This window comes from Eriocheir sinensis, unplaced genomic scaffold, assembly GCF_024679095.1.
Source record: "Eriocheir sinensis breed Jianghai 21 unplaced genomic scaffold, ASM2467909v1 Scaffold766, whole genome shotgun sequence".
In the NCBI taxonomy this organism is placed as follows: domain Eukaryota; kingdom Metazoa; phylum Arthropoda; class Malacostraca; order Decapoda; family Varunidae; genus Eriocheir; species Eriocheir sinensis.
Window position 1 is genome coordinate 207,501 of NW_026112127.1, and position 6,966 is coordinate 214,466.

At 42.5% G+C, this 6,966-nt stretch overlaps 1 long non-coding RNA gene across 1 annotated transcript in view; it reads left to right on the top strand.

The window, feature by feature from the left end:
- The window catches only part of LOC126994275 (uncharacterized), a 12,195-nt gene extending 10,346 nt beyond the window's left edge, over positions 1-1,849 (top strand). Inside the window, exon 2 of the long non-coding RNA XR_007748931.1 lies at positions 1,748-1,849. This is a non-coding gene — a long non-coding RNA (uncharacterized LOC126994275). The remainder of the gene's footprint in view (positions 1-1,747) is intronic.
- The last annotated feature ends 5,117 nt before the right edge of the window (positions 1,850-6,966 follow it).

Here is a 6,966-nt window from a genome sequence, read left to right on the forward strand (position 1 = left end):
CCCTTGTGCCGTCTCCTTTGCTGTAAAAAAAAATAATAATAAAAACGTATAGACTAGGCACATTTTTTTGCTGTAAACTTCATTTTTGCCAAACGGAAAAAAAAAATAATACATTTTTATACATTATACACTATCTGCTAGACAAGGGTAGCTGATGTTGTTTATTTCATTCAGATGAATTGCAGAAAGGCATTAACAAAGTTACCGCAAACTGCCTTCTCATGACACTCCACTATATGTCATGAACCAATCAGAATAAAGTTATAATGGAGTGTGGAATAGTGTTGAAACATGCATTGTAAACAGGAGATTCAAAACTCATCAATAGTCGCGGAAGTTAGTTAGCCCCACCAGCACAGATCATGCAGCGTCACGGCGACAATCTAGCACTGAAATGGTTAAGAGGATGTAGGTGCCTTCTCAGCATTCTGACTAAAGCAAACATCATGGGCTGATTTTGCCTGATGGATGGTGTCTCAAGATAGTGTATGCAAACCTTTTTTCTATTCTCATTCATCTAAAATGAAGCCGACACATTAACGACAAATGTGTATTAACCGTGTAGCAGCGACGGGACAAATTTGTGCCATGATTTTAACCCCCCTTAATAGATGATTCACAAACTGATCACAAATGCTTTGATATATATTATGAAATGGTTTGTGTGAGGGGTGATTTTTTCTCATTTTTCTCGCTTAGAAGGACCATTAAGAATCATGATTCCTGCTGCTACCGGGTTAATACTTTAACATTTTTCACATACCACTGGAAGTCTTTTTGAGAAGCAAATGAAAGGTATTCCATTTCTTTCATGTCAAGGGACTGAATACAGGCTTCCCACTACCGTAATTCAGCTTTAGAGTCCTTCATTGAAACCAAATGGAAATATAGCTTTAATTTTCTTTACAAATAATCTATAATTTCAATGTGCAAAAGTATATTTACTGGTGAGAAAGCTAAACCTCTGTATTATTTATTACTTATTTTTTTGTCCTGGAGTTTTATTGAGTTTTGTAGGACTTATATACGTAAATATTTTCTGTGCCTAAAATCATGGTATTTTAACCCGGTAGAAGCGACTGGCCAAATTTGTGGCTTTACCGTGTAGCAGCAACGGGCCAAATTTGTGGCTTTACCGTGTAGCAGCAACGGGCCAAATTTGTGGCTTTACCGTGTAGCAGCGACGGGCCAAATTTGTGGCTTTACCATGTAGCAGCGACGGGCCAAATTTGTGGCTTTACCGTGTAGCAGCGACGGGCCAAATTTGTGGCTTTACCATGTAGCAGCGACGGGCCAAATTTGTGGCTTTACCATGTAGCAGCGACGGGCCAAATTTGTGGCTTTACCGTGTAGCAGTAACGGGCCAAATTTGTGCCATGATTTAAACTCCTCAAAATAGATGATACATAAACTGATTAGAAATGCTTTGATACATATTATGAAATGGTTTGTGTGAGGGGTGATTTTTTCTCATTTTTCTCGCTTAGAGGGACCATTAAGAAACATGATCCCCGCTGCTACCAAGTTAAAGCCTTGAGTATCCCTGCTTTCTTCTGACAAATTCAATTGCTGCATTCACCCCCTCATGTGTACTGACCTTTGGTGTAGCACAATGCGCTTGTCACATTTGTATTCTACAGTAGGATGTTGATTATGCACCAAGATAAATTTAAAGACTAAACAGAGGTATTATTTTAGTGGAACTAATTTAATTAACTCGTTGATCATGATGTCTCTTTTTTTACAGAACCGGAGGCAGTCCAGAGCTGGGAAAAAAAAGCCTGCAAAAGCCCTGCTCCCAAAAGTGTACAAGAGGAATATTCCAAATAAAGGTTCAAATATAGTTGAATTAGTGTCTTGTTATTCCCCTCTTGGAAGTGGTGTAAGGAGTAAGCAAGTTTAGAGGCGGTGGCTGAGTGGTTAGCGTGACGGCCCCGTGTTCAGGAGCTCCAGGAAGGACGCGGGTTTGAATCCTGGCCGCCGCACAGCTGAGGTTCTTCAGTCACCGCCGAATGGCCTAAGACTACCCACATGCTGGCCTGAAGACCACCCATCAACCTGGGCTCTAGATAACCTCTCCAAAGATGAGTTTCAGGGGGCAGGATGAGTCAACACAAGATGGCGCCACTATAAACACTCGCCTGCGCCAGAACGAACTGGGCCGAACATCAGGCCCCATCGGGAAGAAGCCTACTGGCGCAATAGGCCGCGACGTAAAAATAAATAAATACTTAAAAAAAAGTCTACCCCCCCAGCCTTTGGCACCGATATGCTTTCGTGGGGCCTGATGGTCGGCCCCAGCCCGTTCTGGCGCAGGCTAGTGTTTATAGTGGAGCCCCAAGACTCAAGTTGCCCCCAAGCCTCAGTTTGCCCCCCTATCAGCGAAGCAAGAAGTAACAGCAGCTGATTTAGTTATATATATATATATATATATATATATATATATATATATATATATATATATATATATATGTCTGGTCTGTTTATATTCTTATATAGCTACCCGTGATGATAAGGTAAATGAACAGGAGGGAGATTATATAATTTATGCTGAAAAACCTTACTTATGTGGTTTAAAAAAAGCAAAATATATATATATATAGTTATATATTAATTAATATAGATAGATAGATATATATATATATATATATATATATATATATATATAGAGAGAGAGAGAGAGAGAGAGAGAGAGAAAGCTGATGAAGCTCTTTGCTCACCAAACTGTCTCTGCCCCCCCCAAGAAAAATCTGAAATGACGCCCCTGGTGGAGCCATCTTGCTTTCCTCATGTTGCCACTTGCAGCTATCTTTGAGCCTCCTCTTTAGAAAATCTAGAGTCCGGGTTGATAGGTGGTCTTCAGGACAGCATGTGGGCAGTCTTAGGCCACTTGTCGGTGACTGAAAAATCCCAGGTGTGGCGGCGGGCAGGACTCAAACCTGCATCTTCCTGTTTGCAGCGCCGGCACACTAACCACTCAGCCACCACATCAAATCAGCATTAATTTAAGAAGTAGAAGGCTGTTAGGTAGAAGAGGAGGGCTCATGAAGGAATGAACCTTTGATTTTGCTCTGTCCAAGAGGGCAATGTGTGACTGTGTCCCCACCACATGAGACTGATAATAGCAGGCTGACGCCATTTTACCGTAGACCCTCTGTTTAGTGTGAGATAGTTAGGGTGCGGCCACACTGCACATGGTTTGCGGGGAGGGTAGAGGGTAGCAGGACGCCTAGCGGGTCAGAGGCAAGAACAAACATGTTATCTAATAGGAGTGGCCGTACAGGACGTGGGTAGCGGGTAAGCTTGAAGGGAACCCGCTACCCGCGTCCTGTATGGCAACTCAGATGATAACGTTTGTTCTGCAACCTGACGTGCACCTCACCTTAGAGGTGCTGGGCAGGTACGCAACATGCACTTGCACATCATTGCGCTCCAGTGAACATTGGTGGCACACTGCACAAGCCTTGTACAATATTACACTCTTGCACATGAAAAGCCAAGTGCACACATGTTCTTTTTTTCTTTCTTTTTTTTTACATCTACATCTATGCCTATAGCGCAGGCAAGTGTTTATAGGGGCGCCATTTTCTCTCTACTGATTAGATAGCAAGTGATTTTGGGAGCTGCCTGCAAGACTGGACAAGAAGGGACGGGGGGGACTCAGGCAGGCAGGCCACAAAGGTTCTGAAGTGTTGGGAGGGAAGTAGCATTTTATATTTCTGAAGATGCTTCAACTGAGGTAATGTAGTTTAATTCTTTTTTAAATCAGCATTCTTATTTAAAAATAAAAAATAAAAAATAAAAATGCATTATTTATAAAGAGTAGCAAGTGCAGTTCCTTACAAAAATCATTAAAACATATTCAAATATAACATTTAAATCAAATATCCACAGCCTAATAATTCACTAGACTGTGGATATTTAGTTTAATAATTTAAATAATTTAAATAATATCATTATTAATAATATGTATAGTTTTTGGATCTGGTCAAGGAACTCCCAACCATAGCTGGGCACGATAACAGAAAACCTTATTGACGATGCCCGATGACTGATAATGGAAAACCTTATCGGTGATAACCGATATTCGTTAACTGGAGACACATATATAGGTGATAACCAATAACCGATACCCGATATAAGTCCACAATTCCGATACAAGCTAGTGATAAGTCCAATAGCGAAAACAATACTATATTGATATTTCAAATAAAAAACATAGATGAATTCAAATTTTCATTATCTGTATTTTAGAAAACTTACAAAACCTGAAAACCACACATTGACACGTACATGTGGACGGTAATACAAGAAACGCCTGAACTGGTGTTGTGTTATTTGGCGTCCCCACCGTCAAACGCTGGCACTTTTGTTTACGAACACTGGTCTCTTGTGAACTGGCCCATCACTGGCCAATCTCTTCACCGAAGATATTTCATACCCCAAAATTTTTTCATACAACACCGGGCGCCCGGGCCATGCATGCGCAGTAGGGAGGAGACAATGAGTTTTTTTTCTGAGAGGCGGGAAAATGTAGCGATTATCGCTAGTTTGGTCACAAAAGTAACAAAGATACCGATATATGTATAAACAAGTAGCGGATGGCCGATAACCTGATTTTGTAATCAGCGATAAAGTATCGCGATAACGCCCAGCTATGCTTTATGTATAAAGAATGATCAAATCAGGCACCAAATGGGCTGAGCATCACCAAGCAGCAGGGTCAATAAACACACCAGCCATGTCTATCCACTCCTTCCTACATTTGTATGGAGACCAACACTGCACACTCTTCCCCCATCTTCCCTTTCCATACAGTCCATACAAAATATAAAATGATGAATAAAAAACAGAACTTTCATACAAATAAAATACAGCAGCACTTGCCCTCACCTTCAGCTTCACCATGTAACAACAAAATCATGCATTCTTCTCACCCCCACTGCCAAGGAGAGAAGTCCTACAGTCTGATGGCTAGTAGAAATTGGTCTGTCAGGTTTAAATTCGATCAGATTAGCCAATATTCCCTCGACTTATTTCACCCAAACCTTCACAAACAAAATAAAAAAACATCCACTCCTCTCACAGCCACATATATGCAAATAAAACATAAGCCAATCCATATAAAAATTATGAAATAGAACTGGCCTATTAACCCGGTGGTGGTAGCAGCGGGGATCATGTTTCTTAATGGTCCCTCCAAGCGAGAAAAATGAGAAAAAATCATCACTCACAAACCATTGCATAATATATATCAAAACATTTGTGATCAGTTCATGCATCATCTATTTTTGGGGGTTTATATCATGGCACAAATTTGGCCCGTCGCTGCTACACAGTAAAACCACAAATTTGGCCCGTTGCTGCTACACGGTAAAGCCACAAATTTGGCCCGTCGCTGCTACACGGTAAAGCCACAAATTTGGCCCGTCGCTGCTACACGGTAAAGCCACAAATTTGGCCCGTCGCTGCTACACAGTAAAACCACAAATTTGGCCCGTCGCTGCTACACGGTAAAGCCACAAATTGGGCCCGTCGCTGCTACACAGTAAAACCACAAATTTGGCCCACTGCTGCTACACGGTAAAGCCACAAATTTGGCCCGTTGCTGCTACACAGTAAAACCACAAATTTGGCCCGTCGCTGCTACACAGTAAAACCACAAATTTGGCCCGTCGCTGCTACACAGTAAAACCACAAATTTGGCCCGTCGCTGCTACACAGTAAAACCACAAATTTGGCCCGTCACATACAGTAAAACCACAAATTTGGCCTGTCGCTGCTACACAGTATAACCACAAATTTGGCCCGTCGCTGCTACACCGTAAACCCACAAATTTGGCCCGTCGCTGCTACAGTAAAACCACAAATTTACGTCATCTACACAGTAAAACCACAAATTTGGCCCGTCGCTGCTACACAGTAAAACCACAAATTTGGCCCGTCGCTGCTACACAGTAAAACCACAAATTTGGCCCGTCGCTGCTACACAGTAAAACCACAAATTTGGCCCGTCACTGCTACACAGTAAAACCACAAATTTGGCCCGTCGCTGCTACACAGTAAAACCACAAATTTGGCCCGTCACTGCTACACAGTAAAACCACAAATTTGGCCCGTCACTGCTACACAGTAAAACCACAAATTTGGCCCGTCGCTGCTACACAGTAAAACCACAAATTTGGCCCGTGCTGCTGCGGTAAAACCACAAATTTGAAGCCACAAATTTGGCCCTTCGATGCTACACAGTAAAACCACAAATTTGGCCCGTTGCTGCTACACAGTAAAACCACAAATTTGGCCCATCGATGCTACACAGTAAAACCACAAATTTGGCCCGTCGCTGCTACACGGTTAACAATGCTGCTTTCCGTATGCAGGTTAGGGTTCACCCACCACAGGCAATGCTTGTAGTAGTCTTCAAGGTGCAACTATTTTTTTTTAAATCTGATGCTTTAGCTTGGCACAGTGCAGCAACATTCAGACAAATATTTATTTTAGGCGGTGGCTGAGTGGTAGTGTGCTGGGCCCACATTCACCGCGTGATGGACGACGCAAGTTCGAATCCCCACGCTACCACTTCGGATATTTCAGTCACCGCCGAGTGGCTTAAAACTACCCACATGCTGTCCTGAAGACCACCCATCAACCCGGACTCTAGAGGAAACCGTCCAAGTGAATCAAGGAGTTCCGGGGGGCAGCATGAGCCAAGAGAAGATGGCGCCACTATAAACACTTGCCTGCGCCATGACGGGCTGGGGCCGAATACCATCCAGGCCCCTCAAGCAAGCCTACCAGCGCTACAGGCGTACACGTAAAAAAAAATTAAATGAATAAAAAAAAATTTAAAATGTGGTTGTTTTTGACAGCTAATCCCAGTTAAAAAACACAAGTTCCTTGCTTACTTCCCACTTCTCTTTCAACAACTCTCTGGCTATGGGGGGACGTGGAGCAGTGTTGAGATTT